This window comes from Anopheles arabiensis, chromosome 2 (assembly GCF_016920715.1).
Source record: "Anopheles arabiensis isolate DONGOLA chromosome 2, AaraD3, whole genome shotgun sequence".
Classification (NCBI taxonomy): domain Eukaryota; kingdom Metazoa; phylum Arthropoda; class Insecta; order Diptera; family Culicidae; genus Anopheles; species Anopheles arabiensis.
The window spans coordinates 92,530,039-92,556,506 of record NC_053517.1 but is presented as its reverse complement, the minus strand read 5'-3'; the positions used below and the strand labels follow the sequence as shown (position 1 = coordinate 92,556,506).

At 43.7% G+C, this 26,468-nt stretch overlaps 1 protein-coding gene across 6 annotated transcripts in view; it reads left to right on the top strand.

Annotated features, from left to right (window-relative positions):
* Positions 1-26,468, top strand: part of LOC120894222 (mucin-5AC) — a 146,145-nt gene that overhangs the window by 7,335 nt on the left and 112,342 nt on the right. The window contains exon 3 of one of the 6 annotated variants that reach the window (XM_040296677.1): positions 22,977-23,044. The exons of the other annotated variants lie outside the window; for them this stretch is intronic. The gene's annotated coding sequence lies outside the window, so the exon portion shown is untranslated. The remainder of the gene's footprint in view (positions 1-22,976; positions 23,045-26,468) is intronic. 6 annotated transcript variants of the gene reach the window in all.

The following is a 26,468-nucleotide window of genomic DNA, read 5'->3' as shown; positions in this document are numbered from 1 at the left end:
AAAGGCGCACGATGGCGCACGAAGGAGTGCATGTGTGCCGTGAAAGGGTAAAAGAGAAAAGAACCAGACCAGGAAAGGGGGGCAACTTGTCCACTCTATTTCTGTTGCGCCCTGGCCAGCCAGCCTTTGGGCGAGATCCGGGAGATGCAGTTCGAATGTTTGGGGGCCGGCGGGATTCAGCGGAGGGTAAACTCTGTCTAGCAGTCTTTGAGGCAGGACGGCAGGACATTCTTCGGCCTGGGACCGGTAAACCGGTAAGCTCGATCGAAAAGTTTACAACAATAAGCGGCAAAGCAAGGCCGGTGCTATTTTTCACGATGAAATGTGTTCGATATGTGTGTGTGTGTGTGTGTATGCTGCTGCACAGCGCTTTGCGGGTGTTTTTCTTTCAATGTGTGGGTGCCCGTGCAGCATGGGCAGGAAAATATGGCGATTGGTTTTATTTTATTAGCAACTTTGCAGCCGCACCGAGCCGCTTGGGTGGGTGGTCCAAAGTTTTGGCTCAATTTATAAGTTACATTTTGAGTGTGTGTGTGTGTGTGTGTGTGTGTGTGTGTGTGTGTGTGTGTGCGCCCATACTTTTTTCTCGGAAAAAGCAAGAAATTGAATGTGATTTCTAATCTCGATGGGCTTATACATTTCCATATGCCCACGGACAGATTTGGTAGGTAAATGGAATGAGGGGGAGGAAAAAAAACACCACGGGAAATGTGTTTTCCACTTCTCGAACTCTCGTATGGAAATTGGGAACAGATTGGCATTTGATTTCTTCCGCTTGCTCTCTCCCCAGGGCCAGCGGCGGGGAATGTTTCCGCTCAGGCGAATTTAAAGCACCAAATAAGTCCACAGTTGGGGAGGAATTCCATTCGCGAAGGGTTCTATTTTTCCCCCCATTTCCTACCCATTTTTATTGCGCGGCAGTGAAAAGTTTTTCAATTTCGTTCTAACCTTGCGAAATTTCTTGCGGAAAGTCATTCGTCAATTGTGCGCGCAGCCCAATGTGGGCAGGGTCAGTTACTTTTGCGCTGCTATTGGCAGGTGGTTGTGGTCTTCAAACGCGTTTACTTGAGCAGAATTACGTTTCTGTGTGATTGTGCAAGCAATTGAAATATTTGAATTATGTTTTTTAAAAGGTAGAAAAGTGGACTTTAAGTTGCTGATGTTTTCTTGTAAGTTTTTTGTATTTTTTTTTAAGTATGACAAACATTTTATTAGATCAACTAACAAATTCCTTTCAGAAAGTTTGCTTTCGTAGTAAAATTATCAGTTTTATTGAAAAAAAAAATAAATAAACAGATTTTCTAAACAGATAAGCAGAGAAAGAGAGCTTATCCAAACCAACCAAGTTTTTAAAAAGTGTAGGCGAAAATGGCTTTTTCCTGGAAAAATGACTTATTTGCCTGACATTCGAAGGCACCCACCAATGGTGGACCGCTGACTATTGGTGGCGCAACTTTGTGCTGCTATATTTGCATCGTTGGGGCCGGTTTTTTCCTTTCATCTCGCAAGCACCCATTGCAAGCGTGCTGCAAGGTGTTGCTGCTGTAGGTGGTTCCCTTACTTTGCACGCGATCCAGCACCGCCGGAAGCGGCCACCGGTGGATGCTGATTTGCTTCCCCTCAGAAGCGTACCAGAGCCCTTCAATGGTCGGGCGGTGTGGGTGATTTGCGTGCCATGGAAAGGCGCCCCTCTCCGGAAGTGGACTCGGGAAAGCAGCGTGCAAAGTGTAAAGTACACCTTCGTACCCCTGGGGAGGAGGTTGAGCGGCAAAAAACAAATGCAATTAGAAAGTGAATTTAACTAAAACTGCAACGAAAACCGCTAAGATGGAAGGGTGTGAGTGTGTGTGGGCTTTGAGATGAAAGGAAGGAAGGAACGTAACATATTACGAGATGGTATGGAGGAGAAGAAAAAAAGGTGAAGGTATAAAGTAAATTAAACAAAAAAGAAAAAGAAAAAAAAAACCCCACTAAAGTCAAAAGGCGAAACGGCACAGCACACGGCACACGACGGTTACGATTGCTCCACGAAACATTCCGCTGATTTTGATCTTGTTTCTGGTTTGCCCGGTGCGCGGTTGGTGCAATGGTTTTGGGAAGGAAAGGTAAACAAAGGGCATTTGAAAAGGGTGCCACCTACCTCCCGCACACTCTTTTTCACTCTATCTCGTTCACCGGAAAACGGGGGTTACGGGAAAATCGGAAAGGCCATTCCAAAAACAAACGCAAACCAGCACTTGGCCCAGGCCACAGCTGGGAAGTGGTGAGAACCAGCGATCGAGCTTAATAAATGAAGTTTTGCATTAATCTGTTGCTTGTGAAGTGAAAAGAAAATCAGATTACTGCATCCAGCGCAACGGAAGGTAGGGAAGGTAACCGGAACGCTTTCGGACGGAGCTTCCACGTGCCACGATGCTTGGTTGGATTATTTTTTCTTCTATTGCTGTAAGGGAAGAAAGTGTTAGCCCAAGAAATGAGGGTTTTGTGTTGGAATGTTCGCTCGCAAAGCGTCGTTCGTGTTGGTGTCGCCTTTGCGACTGCAACAATGCGCTTTGTGATGAGGCATCGTGCGCTAACTGAGACGAAGCGATGCGGGAAAAGCATAATAATGTTGTTTTTTTGCTCCTTCGGTTGTTTTATTCCATTTGCTATTATTTTGTTAACATAACACCATCCGGAGCGTGCGTATCGAAACGAATTTTGTTCCCGAAGAATAGTTTTTTTTTGTAAATTCCTTTACGTACGCTCTCTCTCTCTCTCTCTCTCTCTCTCTCTCCCTCTCCCTCTCTCGCTTCCTCGGTCCCTAATGAAGCATTGAAAGTAAACAAACGCTTCATGAATGGACATGTGTTTATAAGCTTTCGTCCAATGCTCTCCGCTGCATGCCCCTAGGTACATCGCTCAGTAACCGTGACTGTCAAAAGGTCAGTGGCAACTGTCGCTATTGTTTTATACAATGCTTACAGCTTACAAGGAAAACCTTCAGCCCACGCTGTTTCGCTTTCCGCGTAATAAAAGGTCTACTTGTTCATGTGCATGTCCTCCAGCACTCCACGTACTCTAATCACCCACAGCCACAAACGAATGGGTCTTACGGGTAAATCCTTCCATTCTTTTTCCTATGAAAAAGTAAATGCTAGCTGTGATGGGGTTTTCCGAACCATAGCTAAGCTCAGAAGCTGCCCAAAGCCACCGTGTGCAGCATCGAGTCACACAGCCGTAATGGGTTCATTTTCGTGTGTTGGTCCCGATGTACACAACCAAACCAACACAAGAGAAAAGCGCTTCCCACACAAGCGGCCGGATATTGGAATCGGGCGCAATAAAACCCGAATGTTAAACGCATCATCTAGCTTTGGTTTGGTTTCACTTCCCTTTCAAGGGGGTTTGGTGGGTGCAGGCACCACACCCAAGGCTTTGCTGGATGGTGCATTGATTTAATGCGGGGGGGAGGTTATTAAATCCGTTGTCGTCGGGCTCCCGATCGTTATCGGTACCGCCAAAGCTCTGCTGCTCTGCTTTTGTTTCTGCTTTCTCTGTGCCGCGTTCAGAGAGGGGTTTAATTCGGTTATGAAACGGCGTGGGAAAAATAACCGATGGAGCAGCGCAAACATTGCAGTTGGGCTGATGAAAAGATACTCATCGGAGGTGGCTGGTGGCTGAGCGAAAAACGAAAAAATGTCGTGGAAGAAAGAAAGCATAAAATCATTATTTATAAAGAAGCAACTTTGTGCGGTGCGTATTGAATGTGCTTGCTAATGTTTTGTGCGTTATGCGGGAGACCTCATTGCGTCATAGAGATGATTTATTTATTCCTGTAACTTATTGGTAATGTTAGTTGTTTTTTTTTTATGTTCAATTGTAGTATTGTTTGAGTAATGATAATGATTTATGAATGTTTTATGCGTTAACTGTGCTGGTGATATAATTATTTGGCAATAACGATCCGGTTTTGGCAGCGGTTACTTTGCAATAGTCACTTGATTCGTTGATTGTTCATTGTTGTACTGCTTCTTTAAGATTGTTCTCCATATATTATATCAAATAGGATCTAGTGAAGGAAGTATTTATGTTGTGGTTGTTTTTTTTATGTATTTTTTATTTAAAATAACCTTACTTTACACTAGTCTTGCTAAGGAAAAGGTTTGCCTTAAGTATTTTTGTTTGTGTACTTGGTGTAAGTTGAAGTTATTACTTTTTGGATTTGACATATTTTTACAAATTTTTAGAGGTTTTAGTTGGGTAATCGAGGAAGATGTTTAAGTTATTTTACTAAAAAGTACATTAAATTTTTTTTTTGTTCAATCAGCAACAACATTATAGGGAAATAAATACTGTTGGGTTTCATGACTCTTTCGATGACATATGAATCTTCAGTGATGAGTGATTCAAATCTCGAATGGACTCTCCAAAGATTCACGAATCTCTAAAGATTGAGGAATCCCCAAAGATTTATGAATCACGAAAGATATATAAATCTTCAAAGATTCATGAATCTAAAAGATTAATAAATCCATAAAAATTCATATATCTCCATGTATTCAATCTTTAGAGATGTATGATTTGCAAACTAGTTAATCTCCCCAACATCTTAAACAACATCTTAAACCCGTTATGGCTTTCAGCCGCGCATGAACAGTCTCCCCGTAGCAAAACAAACTATTCTGCTGCGTGGACTTGCCAAGAAGTCCCGAAAGCCTGTATAGGCTGGCATGACCATGTAGGTTGTTTCTTCAAAAAGAAGAATAATGAGAAGCTCAAGCTCTATGAATTTTTGGAGATGTATGAATCTCATGAGATTCATGAATCCGTAGAGATACGAATCTTTTGAAATTCTTGAATCTTTAGAGATTCGTGAGACTTTTGAGATTCATCAATCTTTGGTGATTCATGAATATTTGGAGATTCATGAATCTTTGCAACCGGGATTAAGATTCATTGAATCATTGCAAAGATTCATTCAGATTCATGAATCTGAATCAGATTTACCCAACACTAGAAATAAAACGTAAAAACTGAAAATAATTTGCTTCTATGTTTGTGAGCTTCTTGCTTTGCTGGTACTTATTTATGTTTTTTGCTGTCTTTTTTTAACACTTGTATTCTTCAAAGCTTTACATTCAATAATTCTTGAAATAAATGCAACATTTTTCCCTAATCTCAAGTAGACCGCATGGGATTGAATTAATTTCAAACATCTGCTCGGAACATCCAATCACCCCCGGGGGAAAGACAACCTTCACTCATCGATCAACAGTATTGGTCTGCGTTGCCGTTTGGCTTCGTTTGGCCGAAACGCTCGAGATTGTAAGGCCACACGGGCCACAGCCTGCTCGAAATGCCCGCTCACTTCCCGTTATTGTTGCGGATGCTCACGGTCACCTGCGATGCTTCCCCGATGTGTTCGGGCATGCTTAACCAGCGAAGCAGACAGCTTCGTTGAAACCGATCGAACGTGTTTCACGAGCGATTGATTTGCTTTGCCGTGTTTATTTGTGTTTTTATTGTATTTAAGAATTTATCGATAAACTAAAACTTAACAGGCGTGCAAGAAGTAATTAAACCGTACGCTCTTATCTATGCAAACGATACAAGAACATTATTTATAAGACACTTTAGCGCATTTAGAGAAACGCATCGAAATCTTAGATAAAAACGTTCCATTTGACTCGCCACACAGCGAAACACGTTGAACTTACCTTTACCAATACCGTAAGCGACGAACTCGCGATCCCTCTTGTTCGCTCTCTCTCTCTCTTTCTCTCTATCTCCGTTAGCGTCCCTTTGCCGTAAAAGGTGCACTTTCTTGCTGCACCTCAGCACACATCCATCCACAACACTGGCTGGCCCCAACTGGCGGTGTGAGTGTGCGGCACACGCATCTGCGTGCCGGACCCGGGAAAGAAATTCGAAAGGCAAAACCGTTCAAATCCAGTTTTTCAAGTCTCGGCCCGGGCAAGAGATGGATTGGATCCGGATGGCCGGATGCAGAGGGCCCGTGCTTTGGTGTGCGGTGGTTCGCGCGTTTCTCGGACACGAGCTCGATGCGTCTTCACAGCACGCACGCACACAATCTCGCGCGCGCGCGCGGCCCAAGACCGATACGTGTAGGCGCGCTAGTTTGAAGGTTTTCTCTCTATTGGCGTTTGGCGTCGTCATCGTCTTGGCCGTCTTGTCGATGGGCCGCATTTCTGTGTGCTCTCCTTTCACCAGTTCCGAACAGCTCCAACCCCCCCCCCCCAACGAAACAAACGGTACGACCATTCATCTCGACACACGGCACACGGCAAAGTCAAACTCGCGCACAAACACATTCGTTCGAAGACTTTTCCAGCCTCCCTTTACGCCTCACATTACGCACGTTCGTGGCATCGCCAAGAGCTGGCTGGCTGATCTTTTTAACCAGGTCAAATAATTCTGGTGAAAAGCGTCGTCGGTGGCGCACATTTTTCGCATTCGGTCGTGTTTCGATCGGGGAGCCGCGCTCGCAAACACCGGGCTCCGTGGTTCCGTGAGCGCGAAATCGAAATGCGAATAAAACATTCGACGTCCGATTGAAAAGAGAAAGAAAGAAAAAAACACAATCACGCACAAATCAATAAGTAAAGAAAAATGTAAGGGTTTTCTTTTTTCGTTGCGCCCGTCTCCGCTGGATCTACGTTTTTTCGCGCGCGCATTCGTTACCCCGTTGCGCCCTGGAATTCTTCGTCCGGTCTGGCAAACGCATCGCATTTAAATCATGCCCACGTTCGGGTTCGACCGTTTCCACTGGAAACCATCGTTCATCATCCACTGGGAAAGCTCTCGTTTTGATGAGATTTTAGTATGTGCGGCGGCGCGTACACATCCATCCGCATATAAACTTACTTTCTTTCGGATGTGCGAATAGTTTTTCTTGGCGGCTACAGTATTGACGATTTGATTTGTGCGCGTTTTTTAACACCCCGCTCGCTTTTTTTCTTCTTTCCATTGCTGTAGATTTGTACAGAGGCGGCGACCGGTGGTCACGTTTCGAGTGCGATGAGATCGCACCCCGTAGACGTCACCCTGGAATGGGAATGGGTTTTAGCGTTTCAGCCGAAAAAGGGTAGGAATTTAGCGTGCCCTCAATATGTCGCTCGCTCGCAGGTGGTTTGGGTGGTGGCATTTTTTTTGCATTTGCTTTTGTTTTTAATGCGAGTGCTAATTTTTCATCACAGTGTTTAGCGAACACTTCCGGCTCGGTTCCGAACGGCGGCGCTATCGGCAGCACTGCTCCACAAGCTTTCCATCATTTGCTGTGATGGTTGTGAATTTGTACGTTTTAAATTATGGTCCTAATTCGGCGAAGATAAAAGATAATCGTTGAGATGAGAATGGTTTTTAGGTGGGCAATGTTTGAAGACTTAAAATAGAGCGTTAAAATTAGTGCAATGAAAATTGGTATCGAAACCTAGCAGGGGATAGGATTGTTTTAGCTTAGTTATTCAAATTTGATTAGCTTTTACCCTTTTTTTAATCAATTTGGGGCACTGTTAACGAAGACTCAAGATAAAGTTTTTTGGGGGCAAAAACGCACTACTATCGGCTGTCATTCACTATCAATGATCAAATTGACAGCAGGAAAACTAGCTCAATTGAAGTCTAATTTTGCTTTGAATATAAATTTACTGATATTTTTCATTTCGAGGTTGAACAAAAACTTCCTCCTTTAATTAAAAATGGTTTAATCAACATTAAATAAGACACTCATGAATAATTTTGTCAAAAAAGAGTCTTTTGTCGTTGAACCTTGAACCTAAAATTGAATCGTAAGCCTTCAACTACACAAACAAAACCTCTTGCGAGTTGTACCGCGTACATTTTAAGTACCCGCCGGAAACCGTCCAAGGCAAATTGCCAACACACAAACACCACCCTGCACCACGAAAACAATTAAACAATGTATCTTTCAATCAAAATCTGGCGATTGAAAGATTAACCCACACTCATCCCGCACATGCACATACACCCGCCCCCAAACCAAAACGAGCTAATAAACATATGCGGGCTGCAAGTTGCGTTTAGGGTTTGACGCATTTTGTAACCGAAAATTGGCCACCATTGTTGAAGGTGGTGGTGTGTTTTACTGCTGGAGCAATAGCATCACCTTCATCTTCGTTGCGCTGTTGCAATTGTTTTTTTTTTGTGTTTTGTTTGGCCGTAACGGTTGAGCTGTTTGGCGTGGTTGACTTCTTGGATGCCGCAAACCACCGATTGAACGGAGGGACTGCTTCGATCGCAATCGGGTGCTTCACGGAACGCTGCGTTTTTCGAACGGCTTGCGGGGTACGGTGACTGCAACCGTAGGGCGTGCGCGGCAAGCGACGAACCCCGCACGAACACATTTGCTAGCGGGTAAGTGCGGCATTCGATTGGGAGTTCAAAGCAGTTGAACAAAAAATAACACCTCCTCAGGGTGGATGGGGGGCCACAGTACTTTGAAGAGGGAAGCAATTTGGAAGTGAGTGTTTTAAATGTAGGCTGTGAAGGAGTGGTGGGCTGGAGTTACTTTCACACGGCCCGTATTCGGCAAGACAAACGGCAATCGTCGGCACGGCAATAGGAACCAATCGGTGAATGGTAATATATTGATTTGTATGCCGGGGTTGTTTACTGTGGCACCTTAAACTGCAATGCTGGTCCAAGGAGAATGACCAATGAAACAAAATAAATTAGCTCTTTTTTTAACTTTTATCTTTGAAATTCTATTTAAATACGAAATTAGGGTAAAATATCAACACTATCAAACCAGAAGCAATGAGCCTAAGTCTGATTACAAACCGACATATCATAACAATGTTACACATCAGGAAGTGACCTCCCTCCAAATGCAAAATGTTAATTAAATTATGCCATGTTTACATATTGCCCATATTACACTCCGACAGCTATCGACAGCTTTATTCTTGCTTCACCTTTCACACTGCACGTCAATCACGCACCGCGGGCGCTCATCAAACACACACACGCCACGCCGCTAATGAATAAAATCTGTGCCACGCATAATTCGCTAATTACAATCAGCATCTCGTTTCGGCCAGGATTGCCCCCAGTTTCGTGTATGTGTGTTTTCTTCTTCCGTGGCTGCACGTAACCTTAGTGCGTGTACTCCCTCCCCCCAAAAAATGACTGCATAATCGATCGGCTGCCAGCCAAGCCCTCCGACCTGGTGCATATCCCCTCCAGCCAGGATCGAATCGTACCGCGATGTGCGTAATTCGACCTCATCGAAATCGAGAAAAGAAAAAAACCGGAACACCATCCAAAACCCATCGCCCAGGTCGCAGCATAAAGCAGGCAACATACCGCCGCGAAACAGACAAACAAACCAACCGAATTTCCCATAATTGAATTAGATAATTTGTGTGCTTTTGTTGTGCGCATTAATGATGCTGCTGGCCTGCGCTGGCACTCTTTCGCAACGCACGCCGCGGCCAAACGCTGGCAAAAAAGCCGGCGATGGTTGGCGATGTTTTGTGTGTGTGTGTGTGCTAGTTTGCGGTGAATTTTGGTCATGTTTTGTAGCGCTTTACGTAATCCCATTCTGATTACCATTCCGCGACATCTGCTTCCTGAGTGCTGAGCTCTGGGTCGATCTCAGCTCGCGGGGCGGTTTGTGCCTGCGGAGAAGCAACAGCAATAGGAATCGTTCGGCTCGTTGGCCGGGTCGCATAACATGGTTTGGTTTTATTCGCCCGTCAACCACCGCCTCCACCGAACACAGAAGAAAGCTTAATTTATTTTAATTCAAAACTGGGACTTACAAAGTGAGGCTGTGTAGCAATGTGCGCTTAGCTCATAGACAGACAGAGAGAGACCAACAAATCGTAACAAAAGTGAACCAAATCAGCGATGCCAAAATCAAACACAACAAAAGGTGAATAACAAGGGGAGAGTGATAGAAAAAAAAGCATGGTTCGATCGTGTAACGTCTCGATTTTGGGGGATGAATCGGCGAGCAAAAGGCGTGCGATTGTGCTGTTACGATAAGCGATCCACAATGGCATCGATAAGAAAAAGGAAAACCTCAACAGTGACAGCGGGGGGAGCGGTTTGTAAGTGTGGTTTGTAATGGTTTTAGTCGCAGATCGTTAGCTACCAAACAACAAATTGGTTGATGTATTTTGGGTCAGAAAATTCAAAGAGTGACGAAATGTTATTTATAATTTGGATTTGTGTTGATGTTATTGGGTACAAATTTGTACAGCAGACGTAATTTGACTTTTTACCTGTAATCTTTAAGCACGTTATGTTAACTAACTCTACAATCATCTCACAATTCACACTTTTAAAGCTGGAAAATAGAATTCATGTTTACACTTTTGTCAAGCATTCATTAATCCATACTATACAGCTGAATTTACAACTAATCGTGTGACTGTTAATTCAGAATCATTCATTATTTCTGATTTAAAGATTTAATAACATAATATTTGGAAGACATATAAGGTAAAGTCTTAAACAGGAAACATTTCATTTGAACATGTAATAATACGGGACATAATACTCAGAATTACTTACAAAACGGAAATTATTAGCCTGTGCCAGTAAACCATCCTTCAACCGGGTTGAAGTTTTATATATTCAAATGATATTTGCGTTCTACCATGATGCATTTCAATAATTGGGCACAAAAAGCTATGAAGTTAAAGTAAATTAAAAATACAAATAAAAACTTAGGTCTTGTACAAAGTTGTATTTAAAGTTTTCTATCGTGTACCATATATTCTTTTTAGCTTTCTTTTGGGCTCAACAACCGTTGTTGGTCAAAGCCTGCCTATACCACTAGTTGTGGGCTTGGCTTTCCAGTGAGGTCGCCGTACATCTCGTATAGCTCGTTATTATAACGGCTCCTCCATTGTTCTTCCACACATACGGGGCCAAGTATCCTTCTGAGCATCTTCCTCTCGAACGCGGCTAAGAGGGTTTCGTCAGTTTTGGACAGTGTCCATGGCTCAGAGGCGTATGTGAGCACTGGTAATATATAGGTACTATATAGTCTTAGCTTCGTCCGTCGCGACAGGTTCTTTGAGGTGAACTGATTTTTCAGTCAGTAGAATGACCGGTTGGCAGTCAGCATCCTTGAGCGCAGCTCAGATATCTGCTATTGTCGTTGCTGGCCTTTGATAGGTGAATAGTAGGAAGACTTCAGAAGTACGTTCACCTATCTGTGCGTCACACCTACATCAGGGAGGTTGTCGAGGTTCTCTGTCGCCTGCTCGATCCCTTGGAAGGCTTCTGCTTGGTAGACGAATGATGTCTATATCATCAGCGTATGCTAGGATCTGAGTTAACTTATACAAGATGGTTCCCGTGGTGTCCACCCTCGAGTCGCGGATGGCTCTCTCTAGCGTCAAGTCAAATAAGGGACAGGCAAGCCCGTCCTCCTGGCGCAGACCTTTGGTGGTAGCAAAAGGCCCCGAGAGTGTTCCATCCACCCTCACCTGGCAAGTGACGTTGGTCATAGTCATTCTAACTAGCCTTATCAGTTTGGCCGATATTCCAAAAGAGCTCATACCGTCGTACAGTTTTACCTTGGCTGTGCAATCATATGCAGCTTTGAAGTCAATGAAGAGATAGTATGTGTCGTGTCTGTATTCAGCCATCTTCTCCAAGATCTGCCGCATGGTGAAGATCTGATCAGTGGTTGATTTTCCGTTTCAGAATCCGATTTAATCCGAATCTGATGGCTTCTGCTTTATAATACCATATATTATTTGAGCTAAATATTAGTTCCAATAGCTAGGTACTTTTTTTCTTTTAAAAGAATGGAATATGAATCAAACCAATAGAAAATATAAGCACTCTATTTCTATTTACCGGATTTCAATTGACCATTGCTATATCTAGTTTCTTTAAACATCCTCGTTAACTTAAACGAGAGTCTCCATTTCCCCACCCCCTAGCAATTGGCAGTGAAAACAAGTCATGTGGTAAAGCTGTCTGCACGAGCCTGCAAGCATGCGAAGGGTTTCCTCCTTAACCAGAGTCTCGAATTGCAGCACACTACAGCTAATCGCATGCGCTGCCAGCATCCCAACCGTGTAAAATGCTTTCGTGCTCGTGTCTGGGAGATCTGTTTTCCGTTTTGGTACACGTTGTTTTTCCTTCATCGCATGTTATCGCATGCGATCCAGCGATCGATTGTTCTGCAGACAAAACAATTGGCTTTTGGTTCCCCCTCCTCCCCTTGCAATGTTTTGTTTCATGCATCAGTCAATTGTTACCGTATCGATGGTGTCTTAACTTTAAGATGTGCCAAACAGAAACTTCCAGCAGGCGGTGGGTGGGCGAAGTAAATCATCGCCTGGTGAGGACAGAGACAGACGGAGCCCTGTACCTATTGTGTTTACAGTGGATCGGATTAAGTTTGGCCCTTGCTGACGGGCCAAAAGACAACAGCCGAAGGAGAAAGAGTTTGCAAAGAAATTGCATAAACATCGATTCAATTGCAGTCGTTGCAACGCGTGGACCAAGGCGCGCGAGCGTGTCTCAGCACGGTTTGTAATGCTATTAGATGCAACTGGATACGGGTTTTGTCCGTGAGGTTGACTGGCGGTGTGGCGCCAGCCATGCCGTGTGGGGGGGTTGGTGTGAAAATGAATGCAACTATGCACGTCATCTGCATCTTCGGGCGTGTGTGCACGGTGCGTGCTGAAATCAACGTCTTGTGATGCCTTGTGTTTTGATACATTCGAGCCACAATTCGTTTGTGTATTATGTTTGTGTGTGTGTGATGGGATGAAAACAGAGATGAAAATGGTATTTGCGTGCAGGTGCTGATGGTGTGAGGGTGTGTGGTATGCAGCCGAGCAATGGGCGCTATTTTGACGGCGGAATGTGTAACGATCGTTTCGTGTGCGGGATTGTTAGTTTACATGTCGTTATGGTCGTTGGTTGGTGGCTCGGAAAGATGATTATGAATTTAGAGCACGATTGTAAATGTAACTGAGCGCTTGTAAACGAACGCTTGTGTGTTGAGGCTGTGGCAAGCGGCAAAATGAGTAATTGTATTATGGTTGTAGTACATTTACGTGCTGTTGGAGTATAACCGTTTTCCAAATCGCTTGATTGGGTTGAGTTGTACTCTGCTAATTGGTATATTGGGTTGTAAAATTACTTACAGCCATTCATCTTAATGTATCTCATCTTGTTGGCCTCTCATTCGACGCTAAAAGCGTCATTTCTTAGTGTCGTATTCCATTTAGGGTATGATATTTTTTTTTTCTTTCTCTCAAAAAAACATTCTGTTAAGCTATGCTGCTTGGATGACACGAATGTTAGAGGCGTTTCAGTTGATGATCCTTACACAAAACATCTAAAACGAAGATGGTAAAGAACGACGACTTCTCAATCTTGGCTAATGATGGGCAGCAAGTAGGATCAGCCAAAATAACCAAAAAGACTGCCAAAAAATCTGCTTTCCTCATAAACAAATGAACGAAAGTCAGTGTGAGTGATTGCTTTTCATCTGCTTCCTCGTCCACTTTTACTGTTTGTCTGTTTTTTTTTGCACCTTTTTGGGTCCATCCCGGCAGTCCAATTTTAGCAACGCGTTGATCCCTTTTGATTACTCACGGGGTGGTTATTTATATTTGTGCTGCCAGCTTTTGTCCACCGTCGCTTGTGCGGTTTGCTTCTTGCTGTGTTCGTGTAAATAGAAAGGATAATTGGAAATTATCATTATGATGCTTTTCAGGCACCAGTGAAAGGACAGGGCTGGCCTGGCACGGTTTGCTTTATCCGTTTCGCTCGTCGACTAATCCTCTAGTTACCGTTTTGTTCCCCGAGAGGATGACAGAATGTCGTATATTAGCGGGATAATTTATTACCGCGAGCGTTTGCAAAGACCATCTACGATAGGCAAATTAGCTCGTTTTTGGTCAATTGGCTCATTGTGCCACTGCCACGAATATGGTGTACTATTCTGTTAGGCATTTTGGTATGCAAAACAGCTGGAACCTGGTCGTTTGAGCACAATATGCTTAACACTAATACTAATCTTGTTGCTGTGTTGCTTGTGGGGGAAATTAAGTCTATGGATTTGAGTTTATTCCAGAAGATTTTTAGTTCTGTTTATTATAGGGTTTCTTCAAGCCAGTTCAACATCGTAACACTATTTTTCGAACACGTTAATTGTCAACATCGTACATGCAATTCGAATCCATAAACTCTTTTCGATGTGGTAACACTATGTTTTGAACGCGTAAAATCCCAACTCGAATCTGGAAAATGTAAAATCCAATATACGAGTAAAATCCCAACTCGAATTTGGAAAAAAGGTATGTTGGCTGTCTTGTCATCCATTGGTCTTGTTGGCACGATGTTGAGCTGGCTTGAGAAAACCTGTATTCATTGTTTTACGAACTTCAATAACACTGCAAATAGTTGTAAATAAAACGACAAAATGAATCCAACTATAATCAGCACCAATTTAAAGGTTTTATTTGATTAGAACAAATGGTAAACTTATAACAAATTCTGGAATACATTATTTTTTAAGCACAATACACTAACATGTTTTGATGTATCAATGCTAATTCCGTCGTATTTATAAATTGCCAAATCAAACCTCCATCAAAAGTCTTCCATCTTTTTTGCAATATCATCGCAGCCGGCAGTGGTGTCTTGTTCTTCCATTCGAGTCGATTCGATATGACTGGGTGCCACTGTGTGGTGCTGATGGTGTTAATTGAATCGTGCTCCCCATTTCTGCACTGACGCAATGCATTAGTAATCGATTTCGCGTGCTACCAACCCTCGCTCCCTCTGTTTAGATGTGGAACCTTCTACTCACTACCAGGAGTTTGCACACCTAATCCACTTCAATTGACACCTACTCGCTCGTAGGCATCGGGGCAACAACAGAAGAAAATGGATCAATACCATTTGCACCTTCAGCACTAATGGCAAGGCACGCAAAATATGGCTCTCGAACCCTCGAAACAGGGAAACAGACCGTACTAAAAGTTTCGGGGACAGCTCGGATGAAAACAGATCGCAAACACGGATACGGCCATATGCACCTTCCTCCTCCGGTGATACTCGGTGTGCGTGCGCTTTAAGAGTGTCCTTCTCTCCCTTCTCTTTTGGTGTATGTGTCTGTGTAAACTTTATGCAAGCGAAAGCAAATTCGTGACTCACACATCACGGGCTGAGGCATGGTGGTGCCGTCGTGTTGTGTTCCTTTCGAGGAGCTCATTCCCCGGGGAGGGCTGTACTGTATACACGCACGCGGTATCAAGCCCGGCCGATCAGTGTTTCGGTCGCATTCACGTTGCGTTCTATATGGCGCTGGATCTCCTTGACCTCGTTGATGTATGGGGAGCAGCTCGGCTTAGGACACTGGCAGGCGATATAGAGAGAGAAAGAGCACCTTGAAACAGAGTTCCTTGTGAAGGGGATTAAGCTTTGGGGGTTTCGAATCCACCCCCACACACACACACACACGGCTTCGCAAACTGGTTCCGCCATCGCGGCACAAGCGCGAGCAAGGATTTCGCTTTTGCGCTGCACAACCAGAACGCGCTCGAAAGTCAGTGCGGGTGCGATCGAGCTACGGATTCGCTCAGTAACTATCATCACGTCGAAGAGCAGCCAGAAAAACAAAAGTCACCGAACAAACGTTCAAATTGAGTGCGCTTTCTGGGTCAAATGAACAGGGGGTGGGAGGAGGGACAAACGAGCAAAAAGTCTGACGTTCAAACCGTGCGCGCAAGCACCATCGCACCAAAACGGACCGATGTGTTTCATGCTGCATCGTTGCTGCTTCACACACACGCAAACTAAAGCAAGCTCAAAGGGCAGCTAGCAAAGCAGACGAAAATCGGTTCCAAAAAATAAAGGCACATAACGGGACGTGCAGGAGGGAGCCCACGGCCGCACGATGTACGCAGCATAAATGATGAAGTGTGATGGTCACGATTTGAGCTAACGGGAGGGAGGGACGGAGCGTTCATCATATGCTGTTTGCCGCCGCCCTGCTGGTGGGTAATTCAAATGCAAATAATATGTGGAGAAATGAAACATTTCGAATTCGTTTCGCGGTGCTCGTGGAAGCACAGGAGCAGCTTAATGTCTTAGTTTTTTGTCTGCTTTCCCTTGCTCTTAGATCGTTCTGCTCTTCTAATTGGACGAAAAAAAAAAAGATACAAAAACATCGTCCAGGAAACCCCTAAACCGCACCATTTAAGCTCACGGAATTGAACCATTTCAAATTCGTATGTGAGCTTCTGGCAGACCGAGCGGGCACAGCGTGCAGCGTCTTATTCGTTGCACGCTTTTCTTTGGTTCGTTCTGATGGTGAGAATAAAATCGCTCAATTTATTGGCTCACCGTTCAATTCCGAAATGGGGCAAAACAACGTCCAAGGCTGCCAATTTGATTGATTTCTGCAGTGCAATCGTGCACACACGGGGGGGAATTGGCACTAAAATTTGCATAAATGTAAACGGTACGACTCATCGTCTGTCCCCCCCTCGAACGTGCCGTTTTGTGTAAACGGAAACGGCCATTGATTGTGGGGTACCGTGTGGAGGAATTTTTCCTTTACTTTCTCTCCCTATCGTCATCCGGTTTTGTTTTTACAGTGGCTGAGAAGAGGAAGTATGGAATGTAAATCATGTTTTGCTAATTTTTGCTGTAGGTAAAAAGGTAAAAACGTAGGGAAAAAAAATACACGAAATTAGTTTTGATTAACTGCAAATGTTTAAAAATGGGAGAAAAACGACAAAATGTTAACAAGATGAAACAAAAAATGAAAAGTTTGTTTAGCGATTGCAAAACAGCTGGCCAGTGGGAAGGAAATGGAGCGGTGGGCTTATCGCGAACTCCACTTAAATTCATGTCGAATTGATGGCTATTCAAAATTGTTGCTTAATAGTGTCCTTTTTTATACAATTAAAGGATCTTTAAATGAGAAAAAAAGGATGAAACAAAGTTGTGGAAGCTATTTCCATAATTTATGCAAATTCTACCATGAACATAATTGGATTATAAATTGTTTTCTTAAAAAAAAAAAAAAAAACATGTGAAAGAGCTTCTTCTCTTAACTCAAAAAACACACACACATGCACAGAAGGCACTAAAATTCCCATAAAAAAATGAAAAATATACACCTTTACCGCATCCGACTGCAGCCCTGCAGTCAATAAGTAAAGGCAGCAAAGGCCAGACAGTAAGAGCAGGGTTGTTGCTTTGCCCACCCGGCAGCGTCTTTTCGCGCAACATCGCATTACCATTATCGTTTAACCGTTCGCCGTTCTGTTTTTTCACCATGCCCAATACAACACACACAAGTGCTTGCCGACATTTGCAGTGGAAAATTGCTCTTTTTTATTTGTTTCCATCGAAACGCCACGGCGATGATGATGATGATGATGCATCGTGAGTTTAGTTTGGTTGGCAACGCGACGCTGGAGCTCGAAATCGGACCGCGCTCGGTCTCGAGTTGGCAAGATAGATCCGCTCGTTTTCATTTATTCATTAGCATAAGTTCTTCAGCACTGTGGGCTGGCTGGCTGGTTGGAAGAGGGAACGGTGAGAGCGGGAGGAGGTGAGGGGGTTTCACAACCTTTCCTGTCAATCTCTCCGGCTTGGAGATCTGTTGCCCCGCGTGAGACACGTAGTTGCATCGTTGTTCCGCTTTTGTTTACGTAAAGAGTGACGTTGACGTTCGGAGCTGTAAGCTAGCTCTGTAAAAGGATACGATCGGTGCAGTAATAGTAAGTGCATTTGAGGTATTGATGCAATAAGTATTTTTATTTAATTTCCAATATGAAAAGTATTTCCTTCTACGAGAAAAACAGACACCAGAAACTAGTTTTAGGTGTAATTTTTTAGAGCATCATACTTAAATGATGATTTTTATAAAAAAATTGAAAAAAAAGGAAATGAGAATTGATTTTATTCTTGAATAACAGTCCCAAAACTTAATATATATAAAAATATAAAATATTCTAGAACATTGCTTATAGCACAATAAAGTAAAGTTTGTTGTTATAATTTCCATTTATTTTTTTTTATTATTATTGTATGCATTTTTTAAATTTCTTGTTATCAATTAGAGCTAAAATAATACATTTTTATATAAAAGTTTGTGTTTAGAAAATTCATAATATTAGCATATGACTGATGCAATCTTCATACCACTTCCTGTAAACTATATTTACTCTGTACAAATAAAACTCCAAACGAGCAATCTCGGTCTGTCCCTCAGTTTCGCTATCCATCTTTCTCTATCTCTCTCTATCTTTCTCTCTCTCTCTCTCTCTGTCTCTTTTTTGTACCCTCTCCTTCTCGCTTGTTATTTCACCCCACTTGGCATGTGTTTTGCATGTTTGTGAACCATTACGGAATCGGTCGGTAGAATTATGCAAAATTACCAACCCGAGAGCAGCGAGGCGAGGAGCCTGCAGCATAGGAATCTGCAGCATAGCTGTAACCCGTCGCGGGAGACGGGCAGACAATAGAGTGGACCTGCAAAAAAAAAAAAAAATGGTCTCGAATGGTAATGCGCCACCACACATGCTCTTTTGCTGCTCAGAGCCGCTTCGCGCTGAAAAGTCACTGCCTCCATGGTGATTCTTTCCCCCCTCGGGTGGGATGAGTTCCGGCAAGTTGCATCGTTCGTTACGATGCTTGGAATTCCCGATCCATCCAACCGTACCTGTGGGTTCGGAACAGAGATCTTGCACTCTGTTCTTCCACTTGATCGGGTTCCGTACCATCATTAAGCCTTTTGCACCGAGGGCCATAAAGGTGGGCTGGATGATGGGTGCTCCCATCATCGACATCATAATTTCATGCTTTACTATCTCGCTCCCTTTCCCCTGCTATCCGCTTACTTGCTGTAGTAGTTTTAAGGGGGGAAAAAGGGCAAACAAACAAATAACATCTCTCACACACACATGCTCTTTCTTGCACAAGTGGGCAACCGCAAAGTTGCGCGATACTCTATCTCTTGGCATCCGCTCCCAAGAACCTAATGGCAGGCGAAGAGAAACCGAGGGCGTGAAATCAGCCCCTGGGTATTGCGTTTTCCAGTGCCAACCGCCAGAGCTCCAGAGCTAATAGAGGGTAGAGCGAATGGTAAAGTTGTTGAGATGCTGCTCGAGAACGGATTCCGCAACCCGGAGGCGTTGTAACCCCCCGGTGGGATCCCGGGGGAGGTGCTTCGGCTTTGGCGCGAACTGCCTGATGATGCCAACCATTAGCACCTCGGCAGTGGATCTGCTTTGTCCTTTGCTGTATATGAGCAGCGCCAAAGCTAGTTGTTGAACACGCTGATAAACTCTCACTGGGAAGCCGCCTTGTAGGATGTAATGCAACAGTGTGTTGTACTGAGGTACTCAGTCGGTATCTTGTGTGGTTTACGAGTTTTAAATTGATGTTTTGTATTGTTGAGGATTTTCTTTGTAGCGCCTTGTTTATGTAACAACTTGCAACTATGGTGCCGTGACCAGGATATGCCTTGACGTAACAGCAAATCATAACCACGCTCTCACTATCTTTGAAATGAGATACATTTTCTAATCAAACTTGCGCAACAAAGGACAATCGATAGTGATTGATGGAAAAATCCGCAATTACGATAAGCGATAGGAGATTGCAGACGCAAACTACTGCTCTCCCTCACACCAACCCAGATCATGATAATAACTGCATTGAGAAAGTGCAGCAACACCCAGCGTTGCAGCAAATGCTGCCCACTGCAATCAAGCCGAGGTTTTGCGAAACAATGCAAACCATCTTGGCTGCTAGAAGAAAACACTTGCCGTGCCAAGTGGAGCCCTTCCTTGTGGACGGAGTGTTTATGGTGCGGGAAAATGGATTACATGGCAAGTGGATGAAGGTTGTAGCACGGGTCCGATACGAAACCAATTTTCTGCAACAATTTCATTCAACCTACGCGCTACGTCGAGTGGGTTAAGTAGCTGCCAGGGATGTGACTTGAGCGCCAACGGGCGATGGTGAGACAAACGATCCAAAGGGGGGGGGGGGGGGAGCGAACATAAGGCTATCCCTGTGTTCTGGGTACAATCGAAAGTAAGTAAAAAGCATCGATAAGCAACAGTTGGAAAAGTTGGATGCTTTTTTCAGTTAGTTTACTTTTCTTTCGCTCCACTCCTCGTTCGAGTGCAAACGCTCGATAAAAGTAACTAGAGTGGGTACAAAGCACTCAAGGTCCTGAAACCACCAGCAAGCCAAACACGATCAAACGGTAATCTGTGCTACATTGGTTGAATTAAAACAAACATTCCTCGCCTCGCCGCTCCTTTTGGTCAGCATGCATGCGATGCATCTATCCCCTTTCTGCGGTCGGTCGGTTGCGATGCGTTTCTCTGCATTTGCTCTGTGGTGCGGTGTGTAAGTGTATACGCATTTTTCGCTTTACCCTTGGCGCTTGGGAAGTGGAAAGCGGCTACAGTTGAAGGTGAGACTTTCTTTTCATTTATTTATTGCCAGCTTTAGAGCGGTCGTTTAGCGTGCCGCACGACCGCTGTGTGTGTTTATTTGCATTGAATGATTGAGGGTAGGATTCAGGATTAAGCGTTTAAGTAGTTTTTACTTTGTTTGCAAAAACGAGGGCTAAGAAATTGAATATCAATCACTACTTTTAAATTATATAATTAAATGCAATTATGAAAAAGCGATACAATTGAGGTAAAAATAGATTTCTTGCTTGTTGCTTTAATGTATAAGGCTGTAGTAGCTTTAATATCTCCCGTAGCTAGATTTAATATGGATTTTATAACACTTTTTGCTTGAAATATATGATTTTTTTCGCACGTTATGTGTTTTGATGGTCTTTGTAGACAAGAAACACTTCAAAGTATCTTAAATATACATTTTTTCATATATCAACAGTCATTAGTCTTACATTTATGGACTTTATTACATATACCAAGTAGTAGCGATCATTGTTCACTTAAAGCATCATGTGAGCGTTACACTCAAACATGTATCTTTCCTTTTCCCACGAAGTTCCAATCAATTGCTATGTACTCGATGCACTAAGCCGCTTGCAACCGCAAACTTTGCCCTCTGCAGGGCGTTCGATGGCGTAGGTGGATGACTTTAATGAGACTAGGCAAAAAACGACAACAACCACACGATGAAAACGAAGATGGTCTCTCGGTGCGTTGTAAAAGTTGCAGCTAAAATCCGGTTTGTATTCGATGCAGCAACAAACACACATACACACACACAAACAGGCCACGAACGTGTTGCTTGCGTTTGGTGGCCGTGCCATGAACGGTACGGCCTTCGGTGTGCGGGCAAACAAGTTCCGGAGCTGCTAGGGTCTAAAAAGTCAGCAGAAAAACGCAACAAGGACCATCCCTCGGGGGTACGCTGTGATTTTCCGACTTACGTACTGGTGTGTGTGTGTGTGTAAAATCACTTCGAGGAAAAAATCACACAGCTCTAAACGTGGCCAGCTTTTCCAACGTCCAACGCTGGGAGCGGGATTTGCTCGACTCGGCTTGGAGCAGGCCCTTGTCGTAGACCGTCCCTTGGCTATGATGGGAAATTGAGGACTCCGCGATCGATATGAAGCTAATGATTATTTCATGAGCTGCTGTTGGTGCTGCTATGTTGCTGTTGGTCTGTTGCCGTCCGTGTAGCGATTGTGTACTGATGCTGGCTTTGCCTTGGTAGCTCCTGCTCTCCGAGGTGTTCCTCGGTGAACGTGTTCCGGCATCGGCCGTTCGGGAACGACCAGACGGAATGCAATGCTGCCCGCGCGTGGGAGATCGCAGCAGCTCGTTGCGGGAGGGGAGGAAACGGGAAGGATCGTTTGCGGGCACTTGGGTAACGATTTATTAATGGACGTCGGGCGGCTGATGTTTTCCGGCTGCTGATTTCGACGGGACACGGGATGTTTAGGAGCTAGCCAGCCAAGTCAGCAGCAGAGCAAAGCGGGAAAAGAAAGAAAACAGTGCTCTAAACTAAATAAATATAAGCTGAACGGATACCGGGCAACCGGGGAGAGTAGGCTGAGGCGCGGGGAAGTTGCCTTCACTCCTTCGCCGGAGCTTTGGGTGAGTTCGTTAGGTTTTCCTTCGCCTAAGTGGCAGATTAATCTTCTGATCTAATTTGAAACGTAGCTCACGTCGCGGCCCCCAAGTTGGGCCGGCTTCGTGAAAGTGAACGCAATCGCGGGCACCCTTTCGGGGGATGGTGGTGGTGGTGGGTTTTGAGAAAATTCGCGGCGAGCTTGCGTTGAAGTCTTGGAGTGAAGTGTTTGTTTTTAAGCGCTGCAGCCTGGCAGCACGTTGCACCGTTTGCACGGGAAGGTGCAACAGCTAATGAGAATGTATTTACCTATTTTTTTATCGGATAATATATTGCACACGGTTTGTTTACCTTTCCGATGATAAACTGAGTTAATTAAGGAAACGGACTGGTTTTTCTGCAGTTTTCAGTTTTTTTTTGCAAATTATAGTGAATGAACAAGTACGTTAAATATTAAAGGCAGGTGTCACTACTTCATAAAATACGAAAATTGCAGCAACTCTGTTTTGCCATTATTTAGGAAGATTAGATGAAATACTTATGGTCCCTTAGAACTATGTACCTCACATGAAGTCGTAATGCGGTCTTACATTTTAAGCACTTGATTTGCTTTTGCGATAGTGCAACTTTTACATACAAATGATCAAATTTATAGCTGAAGTTTTCGGTCAAAAACACATCATAAATAATTTAATTTTTCAATCATCTTTCATCTTTCATTATAGACTCAAACCAAGGCTGTCACCATAAATTTAATGATGTGTTCGTTCTGTATAAGTTATCTCATAGCTCATTTAATAAAGCTGTCGAATCAAATGAATGGATCACTGTACTTGATTTAACTCGTTAAATTGCTTATAAGTTTTAAACAAATTATATTTTAACCCATTTTATGGCAGAAACAAATTAAATTCAAATTCTCTTTCATTCTTTTTCAGGTAAGATGCTGAATAATGGAAACAAATCCTCATCTAAAGTCCCTTCTTGGTCCTGCATGAGTAACTTGGTAAGCCTAGCATAATAATTACCAGCTTAAGAGAGGCTATGCTTTCCGTAGAACAGGACGGAAACTCACATACTCGTTGCCAAACCCCTGTGGGCAAGGAAATAGTGACCACCATAGACCAGTGGCCTCTGGAGTTGGTTAGTGTAGTTTTCGAGCATAAACATAAAAAACAGACATACGCTTTCGCTTCATCTAGCATTCAAGGTTCGGGCACATTTGTTTTGTACGTTTTTCTTCGCTGCTATGTGCGTAGCTGGCTCGCATGGTTGGATGCAATTTTACCATTTCCGTTCGAAGTGTTCAGCATCCGAACAAGCCACTGGGACTTAAGCTTATCTTTGTCTCTCCTCCCGTCGTTATGCTATCTTGATACAGCACTCAGACACACAATAGAATCAGAAGAACCTTGTTCTGTTGGAGAAGTGCAAATGTTTTAGCGCGATGCATCAGCTAAGCGATCCACCGACGGCGACGAACGATGCTCGGCGATATGTGGCGAGCTATGCATTATTAATTAGCGACTGTTTGTGAAAGCCGGCCCGGAGTGACTGTGAAGAGCGGTCTTCCCAGGCGGTAGCTGTTGGTTGGCGGCGAGTACATACATGCCATTCCACCAGCAAAAAGGGGCTGGTCGGCGGGCTTAAATAAGTGATAAGCTAAGAAAGCATAATCCTTCAATTATCTTGCAACGGTGTGTGGCGTCCCCCGTGCCATGCCGATGCTACCTAATCATCAGGCACCGGAACCGTAGTAGTTTCTCACAAGTTGGATTCTCACTTTCCCGTGCAGCCGGGCATTGAGTTAATTCTGACAAAACAAATGACTTCCTTAGCGTTGGCATACAACACTACAACAATTATCTTCCTGCTCGGAGATGCGGGTAATGGAAGAAAGTTGCTACCGCTCCGTCCTTTCAGTGAGAACAATTATGCTGCTCGGAATGCTCAAGGATGTATGAAATGCCGACCAAGGAGCGCACATACGAGGCTTTTGTGTGACAGTAGCATCCCTACCAGCTAGCCTCACGCTAAGCCAATTGACAAATGACAATTTGAAATAGAACGCCGGCGAGACAGACGGTAAGTGTGTTGTGTGTCCCTGTGTCCCGCGTTGCAGCGACTCGTCCTTTTCAGGGTTTTCTACGTACATTGAATTTGAGTGGAATGCTTTCAGAGCGCGGGAAATGATTAATAAGGCCTAATGCAATGTTTCTTTTCACTGGTGAAAGATGGAAAATGAAGGCATCTGAATGGCTGGTAGACAAATAAAGAACGACTTGAGCGATGAAAAAACATCCTGGCCGAGAACGTTGGAATGTCCGGGCGTGTAAATACCAGCCACTCGTAATGTACACCACATGTACGTACGTATGTTTGTTCGCTGTAAACTATGCCGTTGTGTTAATACACCTAACGATCGTACCTTTTTTTTTCAATTTCACTGTTTGGTGAGAAAAAAGAGAGAAAAAAAAAAATGTCCCACCCAATGTCTTCACCACTGGTAGTAGAGACGGTTGTCGAACCGGCGTCGATCATTGCCACACCCGTTAACCGGACGGAAGTGTGGCTTCACTCGGTGCATTCATCTTGCCAGCCGTCGGCATGGCTGATGAAGCTGGCTGGAAAATTGTGCCCACGGTCGTTGACTTTTGTCCGCTGTGGCGACATAGAAAGACTGGGAGTTCTAGCCGTGTCGCATCGGTTGATGCTGTAAAGGCTGGCGACTGGCGAGACGTTGAGCATCTCCGCTACATTCTACGTGCGGACCGTGTTTCCCGCCCTGCCCTTCGCGTGCAGTTTGTTTGCAGTGGGAATTATGATTTTCCGTTTGAGCGCAGACGCAGCAAACAAAAGGGTGGAATAATTTAGACATTAGATGGTAATTGGTTTTGCCACCTTTCGGCCAAGCCGCAATCGGGGAACATCTTCCGAAACGCATCTCCGGTTGGTCCGCTTTTGGAAGCTTTTGGAAGCTTTTTACGAGGGGAAAGAACCGTACGGGACTGCTGGGCGTGTAATGCGAGCAATTAGAGACAGCGGGATCCTACCGGATGCATTCGACGGCTTATGTAAAAGGCGAGGTGTGCTCGGGATGCATTAAATGAAGAATTGGGGAAGTGGATTTTGTTAGAAGAAACGCAGTAGGAATGTGAAGGTATTACGCAAGTGTGGTATTGGATAAATCTTTTGAAGGAAATTATGTACATTAAACGTTTACTTTTTTGTCTGGTTCTTGTATTAAGACATGCAATGACGGATGAATTATTTCATTTATATGCATGTAATTTTACGTAAAAGATACTAACTTGTGATTAGTTCTTCAGGATTTGAAGTACATCTTAGTTATCCATTATTCTCATAACTATGATACGCATTGTATAATCGTCATATCCTCCCTAAAATATGTTATATTAAAAGAAAGAGCATAATTTGTTGCATTCTACACTCATCAATTGTGAAAACTAAGAAGCTTCCTATTTAAACATAAAGTTTTGCACCATCGTTTGGATTGAATCCGACCGTTTATCAAAATATCGATATTTCTATCCAATAGTTAAGCATCTGTGATTGAGCACCTGGTAACATTTGAAGCTTGTTAAAGCAAAGTGGCAACATTTAAATATCAAATTATTCCCCTTAAAAATGTGGTCATTAGGTTTAACTTGTCAAATATAGTTTAAATTAGGCTGTTATTTATTCAAAATCATCCAAAAATAGTTAATAGGTCATTTGATGTGAGTAATCTCTGTGTTGACTATATCCATGCTTGACTTATTTTCAATCCATGGCTAGAATTAATATTTCATTAAACTTTCATAACAGTTATCCTGCTTACGGCAAAACTTTGAAATCTGCAGGTGAATGTCTACAACCACCTGTTTACTTTACAATTCCTGCCGTGTTGTTTTACGACTAAACCTAGTGCTGGAGCTTTCCATTCCTTTCATTGATTGCATTTTAATCATTTATTGTTGTTAAAATTCTATCCACCCAGCAGTGTTTTATAGCAGCAGTTCGTTTATTCACCGAACTTTACACGGTTTTCGAGCTACCGGATCCTTGCTTGCAGCAAAATTGGAAAGACTTGACCCTCACCGCAGACGCAACTCAATTGCCAGCCCGTCTATGACTTTAGATTACCGTGCCCGGCCGTCCCTGACTCCAAGACGCCCGGTTTTTCGAACGGGTGCTACAGAATTTATTCATGACTGCAAAACCAAGGTTCTTACATTCACCTGCACCGTTCTAGCTCGCAATCAGCTACCCATTCGAGTGTGTGGTTGTGATTGTTGCTAACCAGACGCACGGTGCAAGATTTATGCCTGATCCACAAAACCTGAACCCGTTAAAGGTTTTTCGTTTCGCTCGCCCGAAGTGGCGCTGGGTGCATTCGTTACGATGCAATCTCTGGGCTGGCATCTTTG